Genomic DNA, 27,446 nt, shown 5'->3' with positions numbered 1-27,446 from the left:
TATCTAATATTTTCTGGGTCACATGAACAAATAAAGCGAGTTGGGTCTCACACGATCGCTGTTTCCAGAATCCATGTTGATTCGTACAGAGTAGATTCTGGGTTTCCAGAAATGACATGATACACGAGCAAAAAACATGTTCCAAAATTCTACAACAGATCGATGTCGGAGATATAGGTCTATAGTTTTGCGCATCTGCTGTTTGCATGTTGAGGAATTTGGGGAATGAATCGAGGTTAAGAAATTCTGTGAAGTTGACAGGGATTGGGTTGGGGGCAGTGCGGGTGAATCACAGTTGGATGGAGGAGTGTACTGAGTTAGGGAAGGTTCACTGTTGGTCTTTGGTCGAGTTTGATTGGTAGGGCTGTGGTGAAAAAGTGTTCCCACTGCAGGGACTTTGAGAAGGGGAGAAGGTCTTTAACAAGCCCTGCATGATTGAATTTGGGAGTATGGCAAAAGGTGAGGCCTTTGGAAAGGACTGATATTTCTGTGGGGCTGAGGCTTCTGGAGGAAATGTTCATGACTGTGTTGCAGGTCTTTTTACTTTCTGGATACTTTGTGGTGGTGGGAGGGAGTTTTGGATCGTTGGGTAAGTGTAGTAGTTCTATGAGACATGCTCAAACAACATGCACAATGCCACCTCAAAAAGCTCTCCATCCTGCTCACTTCCTACTCTCACCTTGTAGTACCACCTCTACAGCAACCTCCAAACCTCCTCCATAACCCCTCCTAGCCGACAAACCCTGTCTCGCAGACTTACTACACTTACCCAACGATCCAAAACTCCCTCCCACCACCACACAGAATCCAGAACGTAAACATACCTGCAACACAGTCATGAACCTTTCCTCCAGAAGTCTTAGCCCCACAGAAATATCAGTCCCTTCCAAAGGCCTCACCTTTTGCCCCACTCCCAAATTCAATCATGCAGGGCTTGTTAAAGACCTTCTCCTGGTGCCTACAGTGGACATACTTTTTTGCCACCAACCCTACAAATCAGACTCAACCAAAGACCAATATTGGACTTTCCCTAATTCAGTTCACTCCTCCATCCAACCGTGATCCACCCCGATTGCCTCCAAACCATCCCCTGTCAACTTTGCAGAATTTCTTAACCTCGAACCTTGCTTCACCATCATTCCCCAAATTCCTCAACATGCAAACTAACCTTACACTATACTCGCTGTGCCGGCCAGGGTGGCCGAGCGGTTCTAGGCACTTCAGTCTAGAACCGCACGACCGCTACGGTCACATGTTCAAATCCTGCCTCGGGCATGGATGTGTGTGATGTCCTTAGGTTAGTTAGGTTTAAGTAGTTCTACGTTATAGGGGACTGATGACCTCAGATGTTAAGTCCCATAGTGCTCAGAGCCATGTGCTTGTTGTAGTGGGCTGACTCATGTCCATGGTAGGCATAGTAACCGGTGGGTTACTACACTACTTCCTTTCAGTGGGAAGGACAAGGTCTCGCTGTCCACGGTGCTGTCACTGCAGACACATCAATGGTGTTGGTGGCAGCATCGGCAGTGGCAGCCAAAGACATGAGAAGTTTCCGATCCATCCCGACAGATGCATATGGACGAAAGTGATTGGGACGAGGCTACCCATGGCAGCTGGTGGACAGGACACGACCAGGAGGGGGCAGGGACAGGGGTAGGAGCCATTTGGACATCAGTGTCTGTGATGAGGTGGTGTCGGACCATGTAGTGATGATGGTGGACTGGAGAGGAGAGGCTCTGGTGATGTAGAACTGGCTTCTGTCCCTGCTGATGGTGGCAGCTGCTCAGTGCAATGGGAGGAGACAGCACTGGTTGCAGGAAGCAAACCCACCATGAGTGCTGACAGAGCATTGAGTGAGTGCCTTAGAGGGCAGGCATGGTGAGGTCTGCCTGACCCCCAGAGTGGCCAGGGCCAATGAGGAACAGGGCACCAGGCCCACAGCTTGAGGAAGGGCCTTCACCCATCCTTGGACACAACTGGTTCCGGTGGTGTGCCACAAGTTGATCTTTGGTGCAAACCATGAAGATGCTGTGACAATGCTGGCTGTGGATGGTGACCAGAAACCAGTGAGAGTGCCATCTGAAATCCATGGCTCAGACTGGCATGCCACGCACAAGCGTTGACAAAACTGGCACTGCTGGGGGATGCATGCTCAACTGCAAGAGTTTTAGCAGAGTTGGCAGCTGACAGCTGTGCAGGAGCTCAGCACAACTTTTAGCCACGATGAGTGTCATTCTTAAAAAAATATGAGATCCTCCTTAGCCATAAATCTTCCACGCACTTGGGCACGAGTGTCTTAAATGTTCAGACAAGGTGTTGTGCCTCACTGTTTGACTGCAGATGGAAGGGAGGTGCTGTGACATGGTGACCGCCATTGTGTGTACGAAAGTCCTTGTAAGATTGTGTCATCGACATACCATGGCTATGAGACATTTCCCCCCCCCCCCCCCCCTTACATTTACACAGCAAGAAATCGAGCGCTTGGGGCAGGCTGTTCGCTCATGCTGTACGAAACAAGGGAGCACAAAGGAAGTGGCATTTGCTGTGCTTGCTGCTGATGACGTGTTTGTCCACATTACCCTGGTTGGACTTTTTGTACTGTGGCTACCTCTTCTTCCCACAGCGTCCTGGGCTCAACGCACTGGGACTGCACACTGTAAACAATGGTAACATCGCTCCAAGCCTCTTATTAGTGGTCTGCAATGTGGAGACCTCGAATTACTGTGCAATATTGAAATCCGCCTTCAGTGTAGGGTCCTAGAGCTGAAGGGCATGTTTATGCACCTTCATATCTGGGTATGAACAAATGATTGTGTCTCTGACCATGGTGTCTGCATACAACTCCTGATACTTAGCCGTGATGAACCGACACTTATGACTGCGCCCATGAATCTCAGCTGCCCAAGCATAATAAAGATTGCTCTGGCTGTTTGCAACATTGGTATAATTCAACACGTACAGTGACCTCATGTGTACACTTGCGGTGGTACGTAGATAGCAAATGGCACATATTATCAAAAGCAAATGATGCCGGTTCTTGCAGAAGAGGTAACTGGCAAAGTGATACGTATGGGAGGGGTTATCCATGATAAGAAAAGAAAAAGTTTGTGTGGCCATCCTGTGCTTCAAGCACATAAATATTTGTTTGGTAAATAAAAAACAGCTTCTTTTGCTGTGCTGTATTTCATTTGCCCCAGACGTGTTTTGCCTTCTTTTTTTTTTACTTTAAGGCAGCATCAGTGGGATTTAGAATGATAGTTTTGTTTTGATTTGTAATACTTGTAGATTATAAAACAGTTCGCACTTTTAGTTCAGGCATCTGCATTTCCTGTCATTTGGTCACATGCTGGATGTTGTAGTACTCCTCTATTTACGAAACATAAGCATTTTATTATGTTCTGAACATTTTTCTTCCCACTTTTCATCTTGTTGGCCCTTATTGCTGTGATGAACTATCAGTCATAGTGCATCATGACAATAAGGGCAAACAAGATGAGACATTTTTCTGTCCACTTTTGATATTGTTTGCCCTTACTGTCATGATGCACTATCAGTCATAGTAACATCTCTAGCATGTGACCAGATGGCAGAAATACAGATGCCAACCAGAAACATGAAGAACTGTAAGTAATTGCTTATTTACATAAAAAAAGAAACATGAACTGTTTTAGAATCTACAAGTAACACACATCAAAACTAAACTATATCATTCCAGGTTCCACTGATGATGCCTTAAAGTGATAAAAGGCAAAATTGGACTGGGAGAAAAGTGCAGCAAGAGAAGGTGTTTTTTATTTACCAAACAAATATAAGAAAAGAACTTTACAGACAACCTTGTCGACCACTCAGAAAGCCTTCAAATGTTGGCAAAGCAGTTTCTTGTAAACAGTGACTGTGGTTGATGAGGGTGCTGCCCCTGGCAGCCACCAAGGGTGTCTGTGGGTATTCTATTTGAATGTCAGTGCACACTATGCTTGCCATAGTGGCCCAACTTGCATCCGCAGTAGGTGTAGCAACTGGTGGGCTACTACATTTTCCTTCTTTAAGAATCTTTATATTGTGTGCTGTTTTACAGCAAGTTTGTGTGCTACGACTGGTGAACATTTTTTTTTTTTTTTTAAATTTATGGTGGAGTAATTTGCATAGACAATCCACAGCAGACAAAATAAAATCAGTTTCAGCACTATGATTGTTATACTGTAGAATGTGATGCAACAGTGCACTCTCTCTGTCCTGGAGGGGGCAACCCACATTAATTTCATGGTGAATGCTAAAATAGTTTGGAGATTTCATGACACGTGACATGGTTTTGAGTAAACTTGCTTTGCATGTTCTGCCTTTCTTCAAACTTAATCTTAGTTGATATGTCCATCTGTATGGTGGGTCAGGATTTGAGCTCAGCTTGTGAAGATCACATCCTTGTAAAAAGGGAAGGTGGAGTTGCAGTTGCTTCCCCTCTTTCAAGTTACACCCGTACCTGTGTCTATTAGAAACTACCATGTCATTCATTATGATTCTGCTGAAATCAGGCAGCTCATTATGATTTACTTATTTGTGTATGGTAATGCCACTTTATACGTGCTAAATGGATTTTTCATGATTGTGACTCCAGTTATTTCAGAGCAGTCTCGCGTGACTGATTACAAACAACTCACAATTACGTTGAGACCTTGTCCATTATGACGCTAGGTACTTTGTAGGGGTACTGAATTATATTTACATAATTTAATAGTGGTGGTTCAATCAAAATAAAGCAAACAATTCAGGCATCTGTAGGGTGCTGCCGGCCTCTGTAAATCCTCTCATTCCAAGACCTCCACCTCCTCTTCCTCCGGTGTTTGATACAGTCACGCATTGTCATCCAAAAAAATGAAGTCTGGGCCGAATGCACGCCTGAAAAGATGCACTTGGGGAAGGAGTATAGTGTAACAATAACACTTACCAATGAGTGTACTTTGGAAATCAGTGCACCCATACAACATTATGCCTCCCCACACCATAACACTTAGACCGGAAAACAATCATGTTTAGCAGTGCTGAACATACCCTCATATGGCAAGAGGTGGGGACATGTAATCCACGCACATGTATTATAATTATAAACTAACTGAAACCTTCCACATCATAGTGAGAAGTCACAGGTCCACGGAAAATGCATCTATCTGCTGTCGTGAAGAGAAAATGTTATAATGTAATATCAGAATGAATGGGCCACTGATTGAAGAAAACCTAGCAATCAGAATATGGTGTCCAGTGTACATGTAGGAAGTGATACATATGTAAATGACTTGCAGGTAACCATTTGTAGTTCTCTTTTGTTGTTCACATGTGACGCAGTTATGTACATAGGAGTAATGTCATTAAAATTAGTTGTGAAATGCAGGAAGACTTGTTGATGATAAGCACTTGATGTAAAGAATGGCAGCCAATAATCAACATAAATTAATATATTATAATGTAAAATTCGTGAGGGACAAAAGACCTAAAGCCATTTGATGACACAATTTGTGATCAGTCAAATATGTGTGGTATGTGCCCTAAGCAATTAAATCACAACATAAATCAACCTGTGAGGAAGGCAGAGGCCAGTCTTGAAATTTATTGGTAGAACTCAAGGAAATGTAATTCACTTAGAAAATCCTCATTGAAACTGTTCATGAGTGATGTTCATCAGTGAACAGGTCTTACAAAGTTGGGTTTTTGGAAGGGATGGGGGAAGATTCCGAGTAGTGGTACATAATGTGTCACTGAAGCACAAGAATGTGACTGAAATGCTCAACAAACTGCAGTGGGATACAAGAAAGGTATTATGACTCATGAATGGTCTAACTTTCAGAATTCCTAGGTACTTGTACCCTACTCCAGTAAGACTTGAGAAATGTGTTACTTCCTCCAAGATACATAACTGAGCAAAGTGGCACAGTGGTTTAGACACTGCACTCTCATTCGGGAGAATGGCTGTTGAAATCCACATTCGACCATCCAGATTTTGGTGTTTTGTGGTTCCCATAGATCACTTCAGGCAAATACTGGGCTGATACCTTTGAAAACCACATAACTGATTTCGTTTCTCATCCTCTCTCAATCTGAACTTGGGCTGTGGGGACCTACCTCCTCTGCTCATTCATGTATATTATGAAAATTCACTGTGTCATTCCTTGTGAATCAGGCTCTAGCTGTGAAGAGTATCATTCTTGAGAAATAGTAGTCTTGCAGCTGCTGATTTATAATCAACAGGGTCTGTTGGTAGTCTCCCAGCAGCATTGCTTGCACCTTGTGGATGCAAAAGGGGTGAAGTGGTTTGTATGCAGTAATCTCACAAAGATACTTGTGACATTGCTATGGAGTGTTGAGAGACCTAGTACTTATTCCCTGACTGTTTGCAACAGTTTTCAACAAATTTCCCAGTGTCCTTTTTTTGTGAATTATTTTTATGAGCTCCAAATAGGAGCAACCTGTGTGATTACTAGTTTAATTCTTAAACCTGTTCTGTGTTTGCGTGCTTGCTATGCGCAGTTTAGCATTTTAATAATTGTGCAGTGTAGAGGTCCGCCAACATTAGTAAGGGTAGTGGCTGTGATTGCCGTGTTCAGATGCAAGTTGAGATAGTGACCCTTCTCTCACAGCTCTGGGCAGTGCTGGCATTAATCTCGCAGCTTGAGGCTGTTGCCAATGGGCATCGCTGTGGGGGACCAGATGTGGGGATCTGGGGTAGTTCCAATTTGTCCCATATGTAGCCCAACTGGTCCACTACTGTTGATGCCCCAGTTACTGCCCACACACTGAGGTTGAACCCTCACCAGTTTTTGAGTGGCAGGTTGTCCCAAGGCAGGCACTGAAAGACTTTCTGGGGGGAGGATCAAGAGGCCTCCCTGGTTTATCTGACAAATGGGTTTAAGGTGCTATCTGTGGCTGAGCCAGATGCAGTTGATTGTCCTGTTATAGAGGAAGCCACTCAACCTGCAAGATCTGGGCAGTCACTGAATGTGGGATTATTTAAAGTTGGGAGCTCTAATTTTAGGCATGTAATGGTGTCCCTTAGGGACATGGCTACCAAGGAGGGGAAGAAATATTGTGTGCATACTGGGGAAGTCATCCAAATGTGGAACGAGTTCTTCTGGGTGCCATGAACAGCAGAAGGGGCAGGTGATAGCTCACGTCAGTACTAATGATGTGTGCAGCTTTGGATTGGAACATATTCTGACTAGCTGAATTGATGAACACTGCCAGTCTTGCTTCCAAAATGAAGGCAGAGCTCAACATCTGTAGCATCATCAGCAGGACCAATTGTGGACCTTTGGTACAGGGCTGATAAGAAGGTCAGAATCAGAGTCTCAGACAGTTCTGTGACCAAGTGAGCTGCAGATCCCTCGACTTGCACCATAGGGTGGTGTGGTATTGGGTCCAGCTTAATAGACCAGAGGTTCACTACACACAGGAGATGACTGCACGGATAATGGGGGCTGTGCGGAGTGGAGTGGATGGTATTTTAGGGTAGAGTGTCTCAACAAAGAACAAAAAGGGTTTCGGTCTTAGAGGGTGCAGGTCAAACACAGGACAAAGGTTGACCTAGGAACCATAGGTATTATAGTAGTATATTGTCGTAGCTGTATTTGGGAAAGAACCAGAGTTCCAGACACTAATATAAAGCACAAGCACAAGTCATTATAGATACTGAAAGCTAGCTAATGCTGGAGATGAGCTCAGCCAAAATTTTTACAAAGAACTTAACATTGTTGAGAAAGGATCGTTTAAATGCAGTTTGGTGGTGCAATGTTTTTTGCAGTTAGAAGTAGTCTGTCTTGTAGTGAAGTTGAAGTAGGTAGTTCCTGTGAATTACTCTGGGTAGAGGTTATACTTGAAAACTGGAATAAATTAATTATTGGATTGGTTCCTTTTACCAACCTCCCAACTTGGATGATGCAGTTGCTGAACAGTTCAAAGAAGACTTGAGTTTCAATTCAGATGGGTACCCCATTTGTACTTTGATTACTTCAACCTACCCTTGATATGTTAGCAAAAATACATGTTTAAAGTCAGTGGTAGGTGTAAAGCATCATTCAGATTCTTAATAAGTGCTTTCTCTGAAAATTGTGTTGAATCGCTACTTCAGGAGCCTACTCGAAGTGTAAATCATCACAAAAACATACTCGACCTCTTAGCAACAAATAATCCCACACAAATAAGGGGCATCATGACAGATACAGGGATTAGTGAGCACAAGGCTGTTTTAGTGAGACTGAATATTGTAACATCCAAACCTACCAACAATAATTGCAAAATATATCTATTTAAAAAAGCAGACAAAAAATTTGCTTGATGCCTTCCTAAGATACATCCTCCATTCTGTCTGAACCAACTACGAAAGTGTAGACCAGATATGGCTTAAATCCAAAGAAATATTATCAACAGCAATTAAAAGGTTTATACCAAATAAATTATTAAGAGATGGAACTGATGCCTCCCCCTCATGGTACACAAAACAGGTCAGACTACTGTTGCAGAAGCAATGGAAAAAGCATGTTAAATTTAAAAGAATGAAAAATTCCCAACGATTCCCAGAGTTTTACAGGAGCTCAAAATTTAGTGTGAACTTTCTTTGCGAGATGCTTTTAACAGGCTCCACAATGAAACTTTGTCTTGAAATCTGGCATAAATCCAAAGAGATTGGGTCATATGGAAAATACACCAGCAGCAAGGCAATCAATACCTTCACTGTGCAATAGCAATGGTAATGTTACTGATGACAGTGCCACTAAAGCTGAGTCACTAAGTACTGTTTTCAGAAACTCCTTGACCAAATAGATACAGTATATTTTCCAGAATTCAGATCAAGAACTGGTGCCAACATGAGTAACTTAAAAGTAGATATCATTGATGTAGCAAAGCAACTGAAACCACTTAATAAAAGCAAGTCCTCTGGTCCAGATTGTATATACCAGTTAGATTCCTTTCAGAGTATGCTGATGTAACGACTCTGTACTTAAGTCATATGCAGCCACTTGCTTGTCAAAAGATGTGTACCTAAAGACTGGAAAGTTGCAATGGTCACACCAATACTCAAAAAAGGCAGTAGGAGTAATCAAATGAATTATAGACCCATATCAGTGATGTCAATTTGCAAAAGGAGTTTGGAACATATACTACATTCTAATATTATGAATTAACTCAAGGAAAACAATCCGTTGACGCAGTCAGCACATATTCAGAAAGTATTGTTCTTGTGAAACACAACTAGCTCTTTATTCTCACAAAGTAATAAATGCTACTGACATGGGCTCTTTAATTGATTCCCTAGTTCTAGATTTCCAAAAGGCTTTTGATACTGTTCATTGCAAGTGGTTTCTAATAAAATTATGTGCCTATAGAGTACTGTCTCAGTTGTGTGACTAGATTCGTGAGTTCCTATCAGAAGGGTCTATTGTACAATCCAATATTTGAAAGCAGGATACAAAAATGTGGTAAGCTGTATCTCCAGGAGGTGACCTTTCAATTATTCTTCCATTTTTGTATTCATTACTTGTATGGCAAATGTAAAGCATTTATGTTTATGCTAACATTTAAAAAATCAGTAGAAATTTAAAACATTTCACTGCCACCCTACTTTCACTTCTGATAAAACAAAATTATCAATAGATTCATTTCACACATCATTGGCTACTGTTACTTCTTATGTAGTACGGCATTCTCGTTTTCAACACTGACGTTTTCGTACTGATATCAAAGATACAATAGTTCTGTAAGTGTGAGAAAAAAATTCCAGCAACTGGAAAGTTAGGCAACTACTTGCAGCGACCTCTCCAATATCAAGATACTTCTGAACTTCTGTTTAAACAGTTTGTGCATACCACATTCTTTCCTGGTCCATCAACAGATCGTTCTATTCACAGATCAAAATTTGTGTGACATGAGGTTGTATACTCTTGTCACTATCAGCAGTGTGTGATGTAGTAGTTCATTTATAATCAAAAGTACAGATTCTGAAATATGTGTGGATCAGATGTTGCCATGAAAGTTGTAGCTAGAGTAATTGTTCTGCTGATTGGATGCCTTTGATTACTTAATGGCAAAATAACAGTTTTGAGATGAGAGTGCTTTGCAGTTATAAAAGACACTCCAAATGACATTAAAGTTCTGTCCCACTTTGTGCTGATTGCAGTTTTCCTCTAATCTGCCAATGGTCTGGACATACATTTGCCCTTCCCAATGCTGTAGCTGTGCCAACTAGCTTCCCTGTGACTCAATCACTGTGTTCCAAATGCTCACAACTCACCATCAGGACCACTGTGCTTAAGAGTCAGGCCGACATTGACTGTTGCAGGCTGGTGTGGAGTGTAATTTATTTGTTTCACTGTTTTATTAACTGACTGGCAAAAGTCTTTTTATAAAATAAGTGTATATTGAACTTAACATAAACGGTGTTGCTTGCCAATAACTTTTATTTCAATATAAAAGTTATTGGCAATCAATCTGTGACACAACAGATGAACTCCAGTTGTAGTAGGCTTACCCAGGCATATTGCGCTCTGCAGGGACAGACTGCATAGTTCTGTAGCTTTTTGTAAGACCCAAATGGGTGAAACATCTTACAAAAATGAACTTAAAGTACTTCAGATGTGTTAGTGTGTAGTACCAAAACACCACCCTTAGACAGAGCTCAGCAATACCAGCAGACCTTTGCAATATATGATCCTGCAACCCAGTGGAACAATAATGAGTTCAGGAATACACACAGAAAAACTGAAGTGTTTAGCACAGACTTGTGTTTGTGCCTACATAGAAGCCATTTTCAAAATACTAATGATCTTGTACTAAGAAGGTACAGTTTCCACTGAAAGGTGACCACATTTGGAACACAGCTAGATAGGAGGAGACATGTACTCTCTCCCCTCATCCATAACAGATGTACAAGTACTTGTTGCAGCAATGCACATTCTATCAAAATGTTCAGTCACTCCCAAATAAACTAAATGAAATAGAAATAATATTAAATGATCTAAATGATGTTTCTGTACTATGCTTTAAAGAACACTGGCTCAAACAAGATATGTTAGAGTAAACATACCTTCCTCAGTTCAAACTTGCAAGCATGTTTTGTAGGAAAATATAGTCATGGGGGTACTTGTATATATGTTGAAGAAAATATTGAATTCAGTAGTGTAGGCTAACTAAATACCATAAACTGTCCTGTGAAAAAGATAGAGAACTCTCTGTTGCTGAACTACCAAGGCAAAATACAGTTATTATTTGTGTATACAGGTCACCAGATGGAGACAAAAAAGTGTTTTACAATCACATGGAGGAACTCTTGGAAGAAATTCACTCCCCCAAGAAAAATGTAATTATATGTGGTGACTTTAATATTGATTTCTCGAAATCCAATAAATTCAGAGATCACATTATAAATTTACTACAATCGTTCAACATCAGTCCAACAGTAACTGAACCAACTCGAGAAACACCTAACTCTGCATCTATTATTGAAGAGATCTTGATAAATACGTGCAAATATGCCCATAACACAAAAGTTTTAAACATGGGTTTTAGCGATCACTATGCTCAAATTCTTGCAATAAATGTTTCAGGACACCAAATTCCCAATTGAATACAACACACTGTAAGGAATTTCAGTGTAAAAAATGTGGCATATTTTTGTTCTCTCCTAGAGGGTGAAAGTTCGGAAAGATGTATATGACTGTAAAGAGACCAATGAGCAATATGATAAGTTTATGGCTACATTCAAACATTTTTTGAAATGGCTTTTCCCAAGAAAACAACTATGTGGAACTCTATTCAAAAAACAAACAAGTGGATTACAAAAGGGATAAGGATATCATGTCAAAATAAAAGGAGATTGTATGAGTACTCCAATCATAATACCAGTCCTGACTTTATTGCATATTTCAAAAGATACAAAAGAATACTAACACGAGTTATTTCAAAAGAAAAAAAAAACTAGGAAATGACAAAATATTGTGTGGTTCCAAGAATGAAACTAAAGTAACCTGACAAATTATAAGGGAAGAAATGGGTACCAGGCCAGTTAATCACAGTAATATACAGCTGATTATGAATAAAAATAAACTAACTGACCCCAAACATGTTGCTACTGATTTCAACAATTATTTCTCAAATATAGCACAGAAATTAATAAATACACACCATGACAAACTTCCAACCAGTCACTCAAATCAAAAAATTCATTCAAACACATTATTCTTGTATCCAGCAACACCCGAGGAACTGTCAAGAGTCTTAAAAGAATTACCTAATAAATATTCAGTGGGTGTTAAGTTACCAGGTGCTATTATCAAAGTTAGTGCAACATTTATTGTGGAACCACTAAAAGACTTAGTAAATTCATCTTTTGAAAGTGGTGTATTTCCAAATAATCTAAAAACTGCAAAAGTAACACCTCTGCATAAGAAGGGTGCAAAAAGTGATCTTGCTAATTATAGACCAGTTTCAGTTTTTTCAGGCTTCAGCAAAATTATGGAAAAAATGTTCCTTAGAAGATTACCAGTTTTCCAAAATTAAAGAGAGGCTGATAAGTGACTCCCAACATGTGTTCAGAACTGGAAAGTCAACTCAGTCAGCAATTTTTGCTTTCTTAAATGAAGTATTAAAAGCTGTGGATGATAAACAACATGTATCTGGGATATTTCTGGATCTAAGTAAAGCCTTTGATGTAACTGATAATGGCATTCTCTTGTGTAAATTAAGTAATTATGGAATTTGAGGTCAGTCTGAAAAGTGGAGCCAGTCGTACCTCGGTAATCGTCAGCAGATTACAGAAATAAAACACAAAGATAGTGGAACACAAAAAATTTCTAATTTTTACAATGATGAGCAGAAAACCAAGTATGGAGTCCCACAAGGGTCAGTTCTAAGACCTGTCCTATTTCTGCTGTATGTAAATGACTTGGCTAGTAAAATACATGATGGAACCACTGTACTGTTAGCAGATGACACTAATATTCTAATTAAATCGCAGAATGAGGAAAATCTGCACGAGGCTGCAGTATCAGTTATGCGTACCTTAACACACTGGTTCAAGACCAATAGGCTCATCATAAATTCTGAAAAAAAACTGTGCCAGTTAACTTCCATACCACACAAAACCTCCATCCTGTAAACCCTGTTTTCACAAAATTTCTAGGTGTACATGTTCAGGCATATCTGAAGTGAAGAGGGAGGCACACCTAAACAATTTAAATAAGAGACTGAATTCACTAGCATATGTTGTTAGGATCCTCACTCAAAATACAAGCTGCTCATCAGTGCTGACAATGTATCACTGCAGTATACAGTCGCTACTTATATATGGAATATTTTTTTTTTTGGGGAAATTCCACAAATACTACAAGAACATTTAAAATACAGAAAAAGATTATCAGGGTGATAAAAAAAAGCTAACTGTAAGGATTCCTGTAGACCCCTTTTTAAAACTCTGAAAATATTGCCACTGCCTTGCTTGTATATATACGAAATACTAATTTTCACAAAAGACAGCATCTTAAAAAAGGAAAATCTTATCAAACACAACTGTGATACACACACACATGAAACTAGACAGAAGGTGAACTTACACAGGAACACAGTAAATACAAATGTATGCAAAAGAGGAATGTATCATTCTGGAGCTATGTTATACAGGGTGTTACAAAAAGGTACGACCAGACTTTCAGGAAACATTCCTCACACACAAATAAAGAAAAGATGTTATGTGAACATGTGTCCGGAAACGCTTTATTTCCATGTTAGAGCTCATTTTAGTTTCGTCAGTATGTACTGTACTTCCTCGATTCACCACCAGTTGGCCCAATTGAAGGAAGGTAATGTTGACTTCGGTGCTTGTGTTGACATGCGACTCATTGCTCTACAATACTAGCATCAAGCACATCAGTACGTAGCATCAACAGGTTAGTGTTCATCAGGAACGTGGTTTTGCAGTCAGTGCAATGTTTACAAATGCGGAGTTGGCAGACGCCCAATTGATGTATGGACTAGCACAGGGCAATAGCCGTGGCGCGGTACATTTGTATCGAGACAGATTTCCAGAACGAAGGTGTCCCGACAGGAAGACATTCGAAGCAATTGATCGGCGTCTTAGGGAGCATGGAACATTCCAGCCTATGACTCATGACTGGGGAAGACCTAGAACTACGAGGACACCTGCAATGGATGAGGCAATTCTTCGTGCAGTTGACGATAACCCTAATGTCAGCGTCAGAGAAGTTGCTGCTGTACAAGGTAATGGTGACCAAGTCACTGTATGGAGAGTGCTACGGGAGAACCAGTTGTTTCCGTACCATGTACAGCGTGTGCAGGCACTATCAGCAGCTCATTGGCCTCCACGGGTACACTTCTGCGAATGGTTCATCCAACAATGTGCCACTCCTCATTTCAGTGCAAATGTTCTCTTTACGGACGAGGCTTCATGCCAACATGATCAAATTGTAAAGTTTCACAATCAACATGTGTGGGCTGACGAGAATCCGCACGCAATTGTGCAATCACGTCATCAACACAGATTTTCTGTGAATGTTTAGGCAGGCGTTGTTGGTGATGTCTTGGTTAGGCCCCATGTTCTTCCACCTATGCTCAATGGAGCACGTTATCATGATTTCATACGGGATACTCTACCTGTGCTGCTAGAACATGTGCTCTTACAAGTATGACACAACATGTGGTTCATGCACGATGGAGCTCCTGCACATTTCAGTCGAAGTGTTCGTACGCTTCTCAACAACAGCTTCGGTGACCGATGGATTGGTAGCGGCGGACCAATTCCATGGCCTCCACGCTCTCCTGACCTCAACCCTCTTGACTTTCATTTATGGGGGCATTTGAAAGCTCTTGTCTACGCAACCCCGGGAGCAAATGTAGAGACTCTTCGTGCTCGTATTGTGGACGGCTGTGATACAATACGCCATTCTCCAGGGCTGCATCAGCGCATCAGGGATTCCATGCGATGGAGGGTGGATGCATGTATCCTCGCTAACGGAGGACATTTTGAACATTTCCTGTAACAAAGTGTTTAAAGTCACGCTGGTACGTTCTGTTGCTGTGTGTTTCCATTCCATGATTAATGTGATTTGAAGAGAAGTAATAAAATGAGCTCTAACATGGAAAGTAAGCGTTTCCGGACACATGTCCACATAACATATTTTCTCTCTTTGTGTGTGAGGAATGTTTCCTGAAAGTTTGGCCGTACCTTTTTGTAACACCCTGTATAACCATATGTCTTCTTACTTAAAATCCATACCAACATTAAATGCATTTAAAATAAAGTTAAAACAGTTCTTGCTTGATCACTGCTTCTAGTCTTTGTCTGAGCTTGTGGAACTTCATAATAAGTAAACCTCATTTACCAAATTTCACTAATTGTCAATACATAATATAGTTCACATTGTGCTTATCATGTCATCTCACTTAATAACTACTATTGTCACATGTAGAAGCAATGTAGTACACCAACCTACATTGTTATGCATTTTTATTATGTCAACAATGTAGTCAAAATGACTACTGTATTGTACACTAACTAGATTTACCACTGTCCTATATCACATGTACAAACAATGTACGAAACTGATTCTTGGACCAATAAATAAATAAATAAATAAATAAATGACATTTAATGCCGCATTGGTTAATATTTATTCTCCAACTCAGGAAGCTCTTGACAGAGATCCTTTCAAAGATCATACATCATAACTCCCCATACTGTTACTACTTCTAAGGGATTTTAATGCATATACTAGCCACAGGGACTGAGTTGTTGTTAAGAGCTTCATGTTGTAAGAACTACACCTTATTACAAATGGTAACATACCATCAACACTCTGATGGGTCATTCTGTGCCCTTAAAACCCCATTCTATTGTACTCCCCTCATTCACTTCTCAGTGTAAAAGAATTGGTGACTTTTAAATGATTACTTTCCAATTTAAAGTCACACATTAGCTAAAGCAGTTCATGAAACCAAGCAGTGACTACTTCCCATTTGGACTCACCCAAGAGAATATGCAGGTCTCAATAGGAAACTGTTGAGCTCATCACAGCAGATTTGACAATCATGATGCACCCATCCCATCCATTAAGTCACCATGACAGCTGTACTATGTCTGATGTTGCTCTGCAATTTGGGTGAAGAATACAGCCCTTTAATGGTTTAGGTGCTTATCAATTGCAGAAAACCACCGTGCTTCCAAGTAATAATGTTTGAGGCATAAAGAACATTTGGAGAGAGCAAGTATAATTCGTTGCACGGTTTTTTGTACTCAATAAATCATTCCAGTGCCACCTCAGACATATGAGAAACCATAAGGAGAATTTCTGGCAAGAATGACAAGTGATCAGTAAGTTCTGTTTTGAAGTGAGGGTGTCTGCAAACAGTGTGTGGTAACTATGGCAAACTATATCCATCTAGTCCTTGCCACTGCAAACAACAGTCTTATGTCTAGCGCCACTGCACACCAGTACAGAGGGTTAGTTGGGACTTCACATCCAACAGTATCAAACAGTACGACTACATTTTCTCCATGTGACAACTAAGTGGGCAAGTTTGTGTAGAAAATGGTATCATCTATTATAGCATGATAAAATACCTAACATAGAGCTGGAAGGTAGCCTATTTAAGGCTTCCCAGACTTCTGGGTGATGGAAGTTGTGGTACTCCTCCTGAAGCGAGTGAGTGCCAGTGTATTATCTAATAACTGTTGTAGTGCTGCGTTCACTAACGTGTAAGAATGAGTGTAGAACACATAGTCAGTTGGAATATAGGAAACTGGCTACTTCAAATTTGGGCCCAGGACATAAATTTCAACCCTTGACAATACAACATGCTCGTTTTGAAGACAAAACCTTGTAGGTGTCGGTGCAAGATGATTTTTGTGTATCAGGTGGGAAACACTCAATATAATGTACTAGACCCCTATTGTCATATTGATGCAACTATAAAGAAAATCTGTAACTTCAATTAATTTCAATGATCTTCCTGGAACCTTAGATCAGACTTCTGAAACAAACTGAGAGAATTATGATTAACACTACATCACAAAGCCTATTCCAATAACACCTAACACAAATCCTCATAAATTTTACTTCTTTTTATGATGTTCATAGAAACACACCACAGGAAATTGAAAATGCAATAAAATGCTATAACTCAAAACAAAATCGCATCTTTAAGTAATTTCTTGTGCTTTTACAGTTCGCATTTCTTCATTTACACCAGTTTGTGCACAGATCTGTTCAGTGTTCTTTGCAGTAAGTGTTAAGACATTCTCTGCAATATGAGCCTCATTCTTTTTTAGAAGGGCAGATGTGACAAAGAGTTCTCTTGCCAGTGGTAGGTTGTTCTCGCCTTTGTAATGGTGATGCTTTAGTTTAGGACATCTTGTATGGCTATTCAAAAGTGTGTTTGTAGGCTGGGAGTTTCTAGCCTCTTCATCATCCAGAATTTAGCGAATTCTGCACCCAAGTGTATAAAAAGTCTTTTCTTGGCAATCTGTTGGCTCTCTGCTGCCGGTTATTATAGGTATCGATACCCCGAGCATCACACATCACACACCCAATATTTATCATGCCATAAAATACACTTAGTGGCTGTCTTCTGGTTTTCCAGCTACATGAATAGGTGCTGCACATCTGGTCCAACATGTTACTCCAAATTTGGTAGCATTGTAATCCTCTATTATGTGTGGTTTCTTACTGATGCCATTGACAGTGGGCTGGTCATAAGCAGTTTACAGCGGAACAACCATTTTATTTGATTGTGCTGTATATGAAATCAGGGGTTTTTTCTTTGTCAAAGCAAAGCATAGATGTACCTATGTTTCTGTTTTTCATGGACAGTAGCTCAGGGTATTTCAGGTTTGTTGGAGTGAATAGTGCCCACCAGTGTGAGTTTATCTTTTGAAAGATCACCTGCCAGTTTCAGTGAGGTCAACCAATTGTCTACCATGATGTTTCTATTTGACACTTCAAGACTCTTGGTCATTTACTTTACATAAAATTCCCCAAGAGGCATTCCAATGGTCTGTCTGCATTTTCGTAGGTAAGGAGATGTGTCGACCATGTACTTTGTTTTTGTGTCACAGGTCATTACTATTTTCATCCCATATCTGTTTTATTTGTTTAGGATGTAAAAGTGGAAAGGACATTGTGCATGAAAACACAACAGTTGCTCGTCTACAGTAACAAATGGCTCCGGTTTATAACAGGTTTTTCTGTTTTGAGTAAACTGTTCTCAAATTTATTCGTGTGAAATAATAGTTTTCTCTTGTAGCTTGACAAATTTGTTATCAAATTTCAGACATGAGACTAAGAATTCAGACCTTTCAGAACTCATTTTGCTTTGTATAGAGAACCAACTTAATCTGTATTGAACATTTGTCTTACAGACAGATGACTGTTTTTTTAAGCTGCTGCTATTACAAAGATTCTAAGGAGGACCTTTATCTCTGCTAGGCAGGTTTGGTTTAGTGTGTGTCAATGTTTTATTTCTTGATTTCCTCCCATCGGTTTCTTTTCATTAGTACGTGCCACTATAGCGTTTATCATCTGATACATGAAAAAGAAAGAAAATGTCTCCAGAGGTGTCTTCGCTGCCTTAGCCCATTGAATGGGCGCCTGAATGAGGAGGATAACATCTCTGTTTGGTGTGTGACAACTTGAACAACTGGCAGATATTACGGACCAGCGGTAATTGTTATTACCCCCCCCCCCCCCCCCCCCAACACGGTATTCGTGTTCCTTGATGGTGAGGAAATTGTATGATCTTCTTTACTTTCAGATGTGGATTCATTAGAATTTTCAGATTCAAGCCATTTTCATTTCTGTCCACATTGCCCAAGCACAAGACTGTCTTCAGGACTGCTTTGACTCATGTCAGTATTTGGCCCTGGAATATCTTCGCAATCTGAATGGGGCATTACCATTTCATCAGACTCTAATTTCTTTGTTCAAACTAGAATCACTGTCAAATCCACTTTCATCTTTTTTTTTCCAAGAATTTTCATGATTTTCTGTGTCATTTTGGTCGTCTCCATGCAGAATACTCATCCAAAATAAAATAAAAATTCAAATGCTTGACAGCACACATTATGCTCATTATACTGTTTTATATATGTACTGAACCAATGTTATTGCTAGAAATAGTTCTGGTTCTTGAAGTTACCGCATGTAATTCTGGATATGTAGATACAAATTCTCATAAAATTTATGACATAGCGCTTAGTACTGTGGAATCAAACCAGTGAGTTTCAACAGTGCATACTCGATAATCAACCATTTCAAAAGCTAGGAAGCTACAATGAAGTATAGCAGTGTGATGTGAAAAACATAACTGATTAAGTGATGTGAAAAACATAACTGATTAAGCAATCGTGCATCATCAAAATGATAAGCTGGTGATCTAGGGTTAAAGGATATTGGTTAATCACAAACTAATCTTTATAGATTTAACTATCTACAAATTAATAATGTCAACATATCAGGTTCCTGCCCAGATAGCTGTGCAAGTTAAAGCACCCCTTCCAATACACAGGGACACACGCCGCCTCGCAATACCCCGCCGGCCACTCTGGTTGTGGTTTTTATGCAGATTCCCACATCCAAATTGGAGAATATTGGCCTGGTACACATGTTTAGCATCAGATACATCCTATACAAACATTTAGAAAACTTTCTCACACTTGGACATAGAATTTACTCAAGAGGCAAACAGGTGGGATACACTGATTCTATCCTGTGGGATGGGTAAGAGATTGATGACCGTAGATGTTTAGTCTCTGTAAACCCATAATCACCAGCAGCAGATAAACCTTTTGAATGGAAATTCTGCTGTGTTAGAAAATACCAGATTTTGAAACTGTTTAGTTATACGGATATTCTGTTAATGACATTTGCGACAACTAGCAATTATGCCAGTAAGTTTACCAATATTATACATTTTCTCAGTGAAAATATGGCTGCAAGCTAACTATGTACATAATTAGACTTTTACTTTACTCTTAATCTGTAATGTTACTTCATAAATACAACCTAACCATACACAGATACTGTCTATTCAGAAAATTGTCCAGGACGTAGACAGTGTTTTTAAACCGAAAAGTTTTTGGTTTGTTTTTAAAACTGTATTCATAGTCTACCAGTATATTTAATTCTCATATTCATAGTCTACCAGTATATTTAATTCACAAAGGACATGGTAAAATATTTTTATGTCTGTATACTTTCATCCATCCTGTACAAGGTTAAGGGGCTCCGGAACGCCCTATACTTGCAATGTTAAAATAACGCTTATAAATTACATCTTTCCTCACAAAGTATTTGAGGTAGGAAGTTGAACGTTTTACAGATTATTTATTGGAATATGGGCTACAACTTAACACAGGGATTTTACAAAATTTTAGTTCAGTTATTAAAGATGATTTTTTTTTCAATTGTAATGAAAATTCACAACATTTTTTTGCAATTTTTTATTTATATATTCAAAAATATACAGTTTTTTGGAAAAAGGCTGTGTTAAATTATGCAGAAGGTACTGTGTAACATTTACTGAAAGTTTGAAACAAATATGTTTGGAAGATCCTTAGAAAACATGTAATTAGTATGAGAAAATAAAAGTTTTGGGAATCGATCGACAAAGATTGGATTAACTTTTTAGTGCATTCCAGGTCCATAGGATGGATTATCTTCATCCTCTGCAAACTCCTCCTCCAGCTTCCTCTTGTTCCTCCTCCTGTTTACTCTTGCTTGTATTTCTAGACTCTTTACAGCCCTGTCTGCAGCCCGAAGGCGTTCCTTGTCTAAAGCAAGCATCGCTCGTACCATGTTAGAACCTATCTTCATTCCCATATTTCTAAATACCTTTCACCTTACAATGTTGCCATCATTGAAAGTCGCAACAGCATCATACACACCAAAGTGAAGTGTTTCTATTCCAACAAATACAGTCTTGGGGATTCTCGACCATATAACACTATTTACACTTTCATTGGGGTTTTGAGTTTTTCCGTGAATACACTTTTTCAACAGTTCAGGTGCTGCTAAGTCTCTGAAAATAGGTTTTATCACCTCCATTATTGCATGAGGCAGACTATGCTTATGAGTGTACACTTCACCAGTTAGCAATCCTTTGTTATATTTACACCAACTGTCTTCTTCTTTGGGACACAAGCTATGTTGGGGATTTTCATTGTCTATTGTTTACAGTAATAACACATACCTTTGGCTTTCCAACATTTCTCCTTTTCTTAAAAGCCTTCAGAGGATTTCTAATAACTTTACTTTTACTCATTATTATACTTCAACAAAACAGAGACTCAAGAAACAGAATTAATTATGAATATTTTCGAGATAACGACAGAGTAAATAAACATGAAACAATCGACAATCACACCAGCGATATATATTGAACCATCACAGGTTAGCCACAACACATACTTTATCTCACATCACTAAAATGTACCTGATGAACACGGACGTTAATAATAACACCATTTGACAGCAGTTTAACAGCGTCACAGTGGGTCACGACCATGTAGAACACATTTCAAAAAAAATTTAAAAATACTTGTAGTCTTCGGAATTGAATAAATTATGTATCTATTAAAAGGTAATAGTCTGCAGATTCAGAAAACGCAAAAAAGTAAAAATTGAACTTTTCATGATTTTGAGCCTTTCCGGAGCCCCTTAAGGGTAAGTTGTAGGTAATGGAGGCCATTATTGTTCTTAATATTTTGTTTATAAATGCTATTATTATTTTAAAATTATGAGTGGTTATTCATAACAAACTTCATAAGAGAGGAAAAGTATCATGGAACTGTTGTTAGTATGCCAATTGTTTCGAATAATTTCCTTCGTCAAGTTTGAGGGTGGATATCAGATATTATCCCTCCATGACATTTCAGTTCAGTGAATAGCGCTGATCATGCAAACCATTGCGTAATGAAAATAAAAAATCTATAGCTACTAAAAATTAATTAAAGTTTGTCATTGGATTTGTGACTTTGTATGCTCTTAGTGCAATGCTCAGGAGTGACTGGTTTTAATTACTATTTTGGCAGCCTCTTTTTTTTAAAAAAATGTGAAGTAAGAAAGGAAATTCCAAAATGTAACTGCAGTTAAATAAAAGTAAAAGGACTTATCAGTCGATGGATGACTAACACACACAAAAAAAAACTAACTTCAGTACTAACTAGTTGAATTGAGGTTCCTTCATACAGCAAAGAGAGAGGAAATTGTTGGAGGATTATATTTGAAGTCATACACAGTCTCTGAATAATGAAGACACAGTAGGGTAACATTACTGGGATCTCAGCTTAAAGGTTTTGATCTTAGGGTGCTGATGACCACGATGCTCAGTGCCCGAAATGAGCAACAACAGCAACTACTTTTTCTTCTTGTGGTTGCTTTCAGTAACATGTGTTTGGAAATTCCTTCAAACACCAAGTCTTTACTCTCATTATGCATTTAGGCCTCGAGTTAAGTGTAGCTGTTGACTTATAAACATGTATTTGTGAATGACAAATATTATACCAGTTGTCAAAAGCTTTGTTCTAATTGTGAAACAACAAACACACCAAATATCATAACACCTAACAGTGGGACAGGAACAGTTTGAACAGAGATGGCATGAATGAGAGAAGACATTTTTGTCTTTTGACATAGTTAAACAAAACAAAAACCAAATGTGGCTGGTATAAATTTACCATCCTTAAGCAATTCTCCTGGTTATCAACTTTCATAGACAATGAAGAAGAATTAAAAAAGGCAAAACAAGGTGTAATTTGAGTGTTAAAGGATGGCTCAGCTTTAAAGTATCAGAGTATGGATGTAAAATTCTTGGGTTCGTCGCCATCCTAGAATTTTTATTTCTCATGCATCACTTATTTCATCTCTGGTGATGTCTGATAATGTGAAAAATACCAAGTTGTACTTTGATTCAGAGTCCACATTAAGATGTAGGTCCGCTCATAACTAGCTGGATAAATCAGTTCAAAAGTCAGAGGAAGTAACAGCAGACCACGAACAATAGAACCATGCCTAGTGAAGCTCTGTGGTATTCAAACCAACCTTTGGGTCAGTGACATCTTTACATTATGCTTAAAAGCTTGGAACTTACAGCAACAAGCTGATTGAATATTAATATAATTGCGTGTAACTAACGACAAGAAAGTATAAGTATTTACAAAATTACCAGGCTGTGGTAAATCATGAAAAAAGTTAATGCAAAGCAATAATTATTTTTCTGTCATCTTGTTAGGGACAAGTGTTGTAGCTAAAAGTGACACAAAAGGTTTTGTGATTTCTACTGAATGGACTGTGCAAATTTAGAAATAAAAATTTGATTGGTTTTTGTGTTCCACATCATTATGGCATACACAGTTCGTTGTGTGTAGATAAGGAAATGGAAAGGCTAATAATACTCACAGATTAAAGTCTCTGTGATGTATTTCAAGCTCTTCCAATTATGTATTTCATACAATATTTGTATAAAAATATTCTTATAATATTTTTAACATTTTAGATATCCCATTAAAGTGTGTCCATACAGTATGTAAGGCTAGTCCTGTAGATCCCTGTTGTTCTCTTTTTACTACAATTGTGACACTGTATATTTGTGTTTCTGTTCTCAATGTCAGGAACAACATTACACAAGTCATTGCCAGAAAAGAAATTCACCAACATCGTGCCAGAACCAAGGAAAAGTATCAGCAAATACAAACTGGAATTCAGATGAATCGAGTGTCCTCAGAACAATAAAATGCATGCTATGCCAGGATGTACGTACGCCATAGAAGTTAGGAAACACCTTTAACAGAAAAGGACTGAAATTAGGCAAGTTGAGGGCCAAAGTGCTAAATAAAATGAACAGCACCAACTCTTCAGCAGTACGAGCTCCATAACATATGCTGGCATGACTCTGCATTCTTAGGTAGTGATCAAATAATGTCATAACCTGACCATTGCATTGTTACATATAAACAGTTTGCCTCACTGAGCTTGTTTGAGTTTACAAATCAACCAACAAAGACTTTATAACCTCTGAAGATGTGTTTAGCATTAGGAGATGAAATGTTACAGAAACATGGCTTAGACCATAGCTAATGTCCGTATAACTAAAATCACCAATTACATCCTTGGAATGTCTAATGTGTTACCTCTTCGTGACGGATCAGTGCTATTGAAAAATACAAAAATAAAACAATGAAACTATCTGCCGGACAACTGATTTTGCTGTAGAAAAGATTTCTATGACATGCACAGTATTGACTTTAGTTTTAAGTTTTCTGATATGCTCATTGAAATGCTTGTACACTACCATTGACAAAGCCTGTTTAATGTGAATGGTCACTAGTAAATAAAAGTTATTGATTCTTACACCTGTAAATGTATGCGAACTGTCATCTTTTCTACATGTTACAACACTAGTGTCACAAACCTGATTTGTAGTTTATTGAGTCCATCTGTCTACTTTTTTCTGTCTAATCAAAGCATCACTAGGCTATGCCTGTCTGACTTCCATCTGTGAAATAATTATTTGAAACTCTCTGAATATTGATTGCGTCACTGTGAGAATTGATCTTAGCTAATCAAATTGACCCACTCAGTGAAAATGCCCTACCTAGAAGATTCAGGAACTTACACATTCAGAATTTTAGGGATGGTCCAACATATAAACCAAGTAATTACATATTTGGGCTAAACAGACATGGAGTCAATATGATGTTGGAAATTCTTTACTGGCATACAAACAGTGGAATGAATATAGAGAACTCCAGTGCAAATGTCTCATCCAGCAGGGGAGTGAGTGCTGTTTTGAAATTTTGAGAGAGATTAAAATTGTGTGCTGGACCGCTACTTGAATCTGGAACCTCCCCTCTGTGGATAATGCTCTTACTGACTCAGCTGTCCAGGTCTTGATATCCAGGCAAAGTTCTGGGCCCAAATCTTGATCTGGCACACAGTTTGAATCTGTTAGAAAGCTTCATATTCTCCATATAGCAGAGCAACTTCTCTAGAGTGTCCTCTGTTTTTGTTGCTGGTTCTTAGCACATTGTTACTTACTTCTTTTCTTGCCGTTGCTTCAAATATTTGTCTTGGTTCTACTTCTAGTTTGCTCATGTTTCTTGTATTTCTGACAAGTCGACTGCGTACATGAATACACGCAACCAGTCACCTCTCCCATATGCTTTTTGTAAATGAAACAGAAAATGGATAAATGAATCAGGTAAATTGCATGCTCTTCTAAACACTCCATGTTGTGTTTTATTGGAGTGAAGGAGAGGCTTTCTAACTTGTGATGTTTCACTGTGTAGCTTTCTATTTCTTACATTTCACCGTCTCTCCCATGACCCATGGCCCAGATTATTTCCTCCATAATACTCGACTGTCTGGTGTCCTGTCGTCCATTTCTTTCCTTTGGTGTATGAAGAAACCTCGAGTTATGAAATCTAGTATTCTTATCCTTTGGTCGGGTCTGAATCTGCTGGAGCCTGCTATATGTCAGTTTATGTTTTGATTGGAGTAGGTATTGTGAAGATTAAAATTAAGCTTAAAATTTTGATTTTATGTTAATTTACATTTATTGGTTTTCTCAAATTATACAATCATATTGGTATTTCTGAATGAACTATTACTACAACTGCTACTGCTGCTGCTGCTGCTGTACTACTACTACTACTGCTACAACTACATAAAGATAATTGAATTTACTGACATCATAAAAATATTTCAATTAAATGAATACATAAAAATAATTGTATTTATTAAAGACAGAAATTGTCATACACATTGTTCATTTATTGTGTAAGGTCTATCTTTGACACACAAAATCTTTATTACATTGTTTTCATTTGTCTCTTTTTATTATCTTACAGTATTTCTTGTTTCAGGTTTCTCACTGCTGGCACAACAAGAATCTTTGTTTCATTTTCTATCAAATTAATGCACCCGAAACTAGTATTGGAAATTCTACATTACTATGGAGTGGCCTATCATCAATGTGTTTCTAATAAAGAAACAAAGAGAGAGAGAGAGAACTTTGGAGATACAGAGATATTTCACCCCGTTAAGTACCTAACAGGAGGCTGCATTATATCACCATGTGTTTGAATCAACAATGTGTCTGATGAAAAAGAAGAACAGATGTTGAAAGGGTACTCAAAGTTTCATAGTCTTCTAGATTTACTTCCACATGAATAAATATAAGATACAGAAATAAGTATACATTGTCAGTCCTCTGATTAGCTCACAGTGACAGTATGAAAGTATTTTTTTTTTCCCCACTGAATATTTGTAAAACAAACTTTTCTCCATTAGTTAATGCTTGTATCTAAAAAGAAAAAAAAAATATTGGTTTTCATGTTCCTTATGCACTTTCCCACATCTCCTTCTACTCGTGTTTGAGCAGTTTAAGAACTTATTGTCCTCCCATTCCCAGTTCATATTTTTGTTGCTAATTTTAAAGATTAAAAAAATTCAATCCCATATGTAGCGTTGACTTCCGAATCCAGACTGAAATATGTCAACTTGTAGGAAACATTTGCTTTATTGTTCAGCTTTTTAAATATATATTTTTGACAAAAATGTGGTACTGTTTGAGTGTTTACCTCAACCAAAGAATTGCACAAATGTGCTGCTCAGATTGCTAGTGTGATTACCAGATCAGTTTACTAATTTCCCTAACATTCATAGTTAGAAAAAATATCCCATAATTTCAATAAACAAGACCACTGCAACTGTTAGAATTCTTTGTTGGAGAACATTATCAGTTTTGCAAATTAAATTTTTATCTTCAGGTGCTTCAAGTCAAGAGATTAAAGTTTCTATTTAAACCAGATAGAGCCATCCCCGACATTTATGTCCAAGTATTTAAAACTTCTGACTCACAAATACATGTGCATTTATGAAAAAATGTATTGCGAACTAAGGCCATCCCCAACCTCCACTGTAGACAGCCTGGGGAGGAAGCGTTGCTGTTGGCAGTGTCAAATAACTGCTATCTGTCTGTCCTCCAATAAAGAATTCTAACAATTGTAGTGGTCTTATTTATTCAAATCATGGAATATTTTGGCTGTGGTTGCCCTACGTATAAAATAGTGTATTAGAAACAATAGTTGTATAGTACAGTATCAGTAAACTTGAATACACTTTGAAAGATTAAGTGTAATAGGGACCACAGTGATCTTTTCTGTGTGATTTTACTTATACAAGTTTGTGAACTTTATGAATTTTGTTAAGATAAAATATATCTGTTAAGTAACAGTGGTACTAAATATTTTGCACAAGATGTAAAATGAGTTATGGAATATTATTTCAAAGCATTAATTTTCTATTGGAGAATATACTGACTACAAGGCATAATTTTCTAAGTTAATATGGAAAAACTACAAAAAATTATTGCAATGTTGACATAATTCAGAATTGACT

General features: G+C 38.5%; 1 protein-coding gene across 2 annotated transcripts in view; it reads left to right on the top strand.

Moving 5' to 3' along the window:
- The window catches only part of LOC126249569 (uncharacterized), a 66,371-nt gene extending 40,153 nt beyond the window's left edge, over positions 1-26,218 (top strand). Inside the window, exon 2 of one of the 2 annotated variants that reach the window (XM_049951232.1) lies at positions 25,910-26,218. The gene's annotated coding sequence lies outside the window, so the exon portion shown is untranslated. Of the gene's footprint in view, positions 1-3,715; positions 3,801-25,909 lie in introns of those variants that run through there. The other variant, XM_049951233.1, reaches the window with a different exon arrangement.
- The last annotated feature ends 1,228 nt before the right edge of the window (positions 26,219-27,446 follow it).

The sequence above is a fragment of the Schistocerca nitens genome, chromosome 3, assembly GCF_023898315.1.
Source record: "Schistocerca nitens isolate TAMUIC-IGC-003100 chromosome 3, iqSchNite1.1, whole genome shotgun sequence".
Lineage (NCBI taxonomy): Eukaryota > Metazoa > Arthropoda > Insecta > Orthoptera > Acrididae > Schistocerca > Schistocerca nitens.
This window is presented reverse-complemented; position numbering and strand designations above follow the sequence as displayed.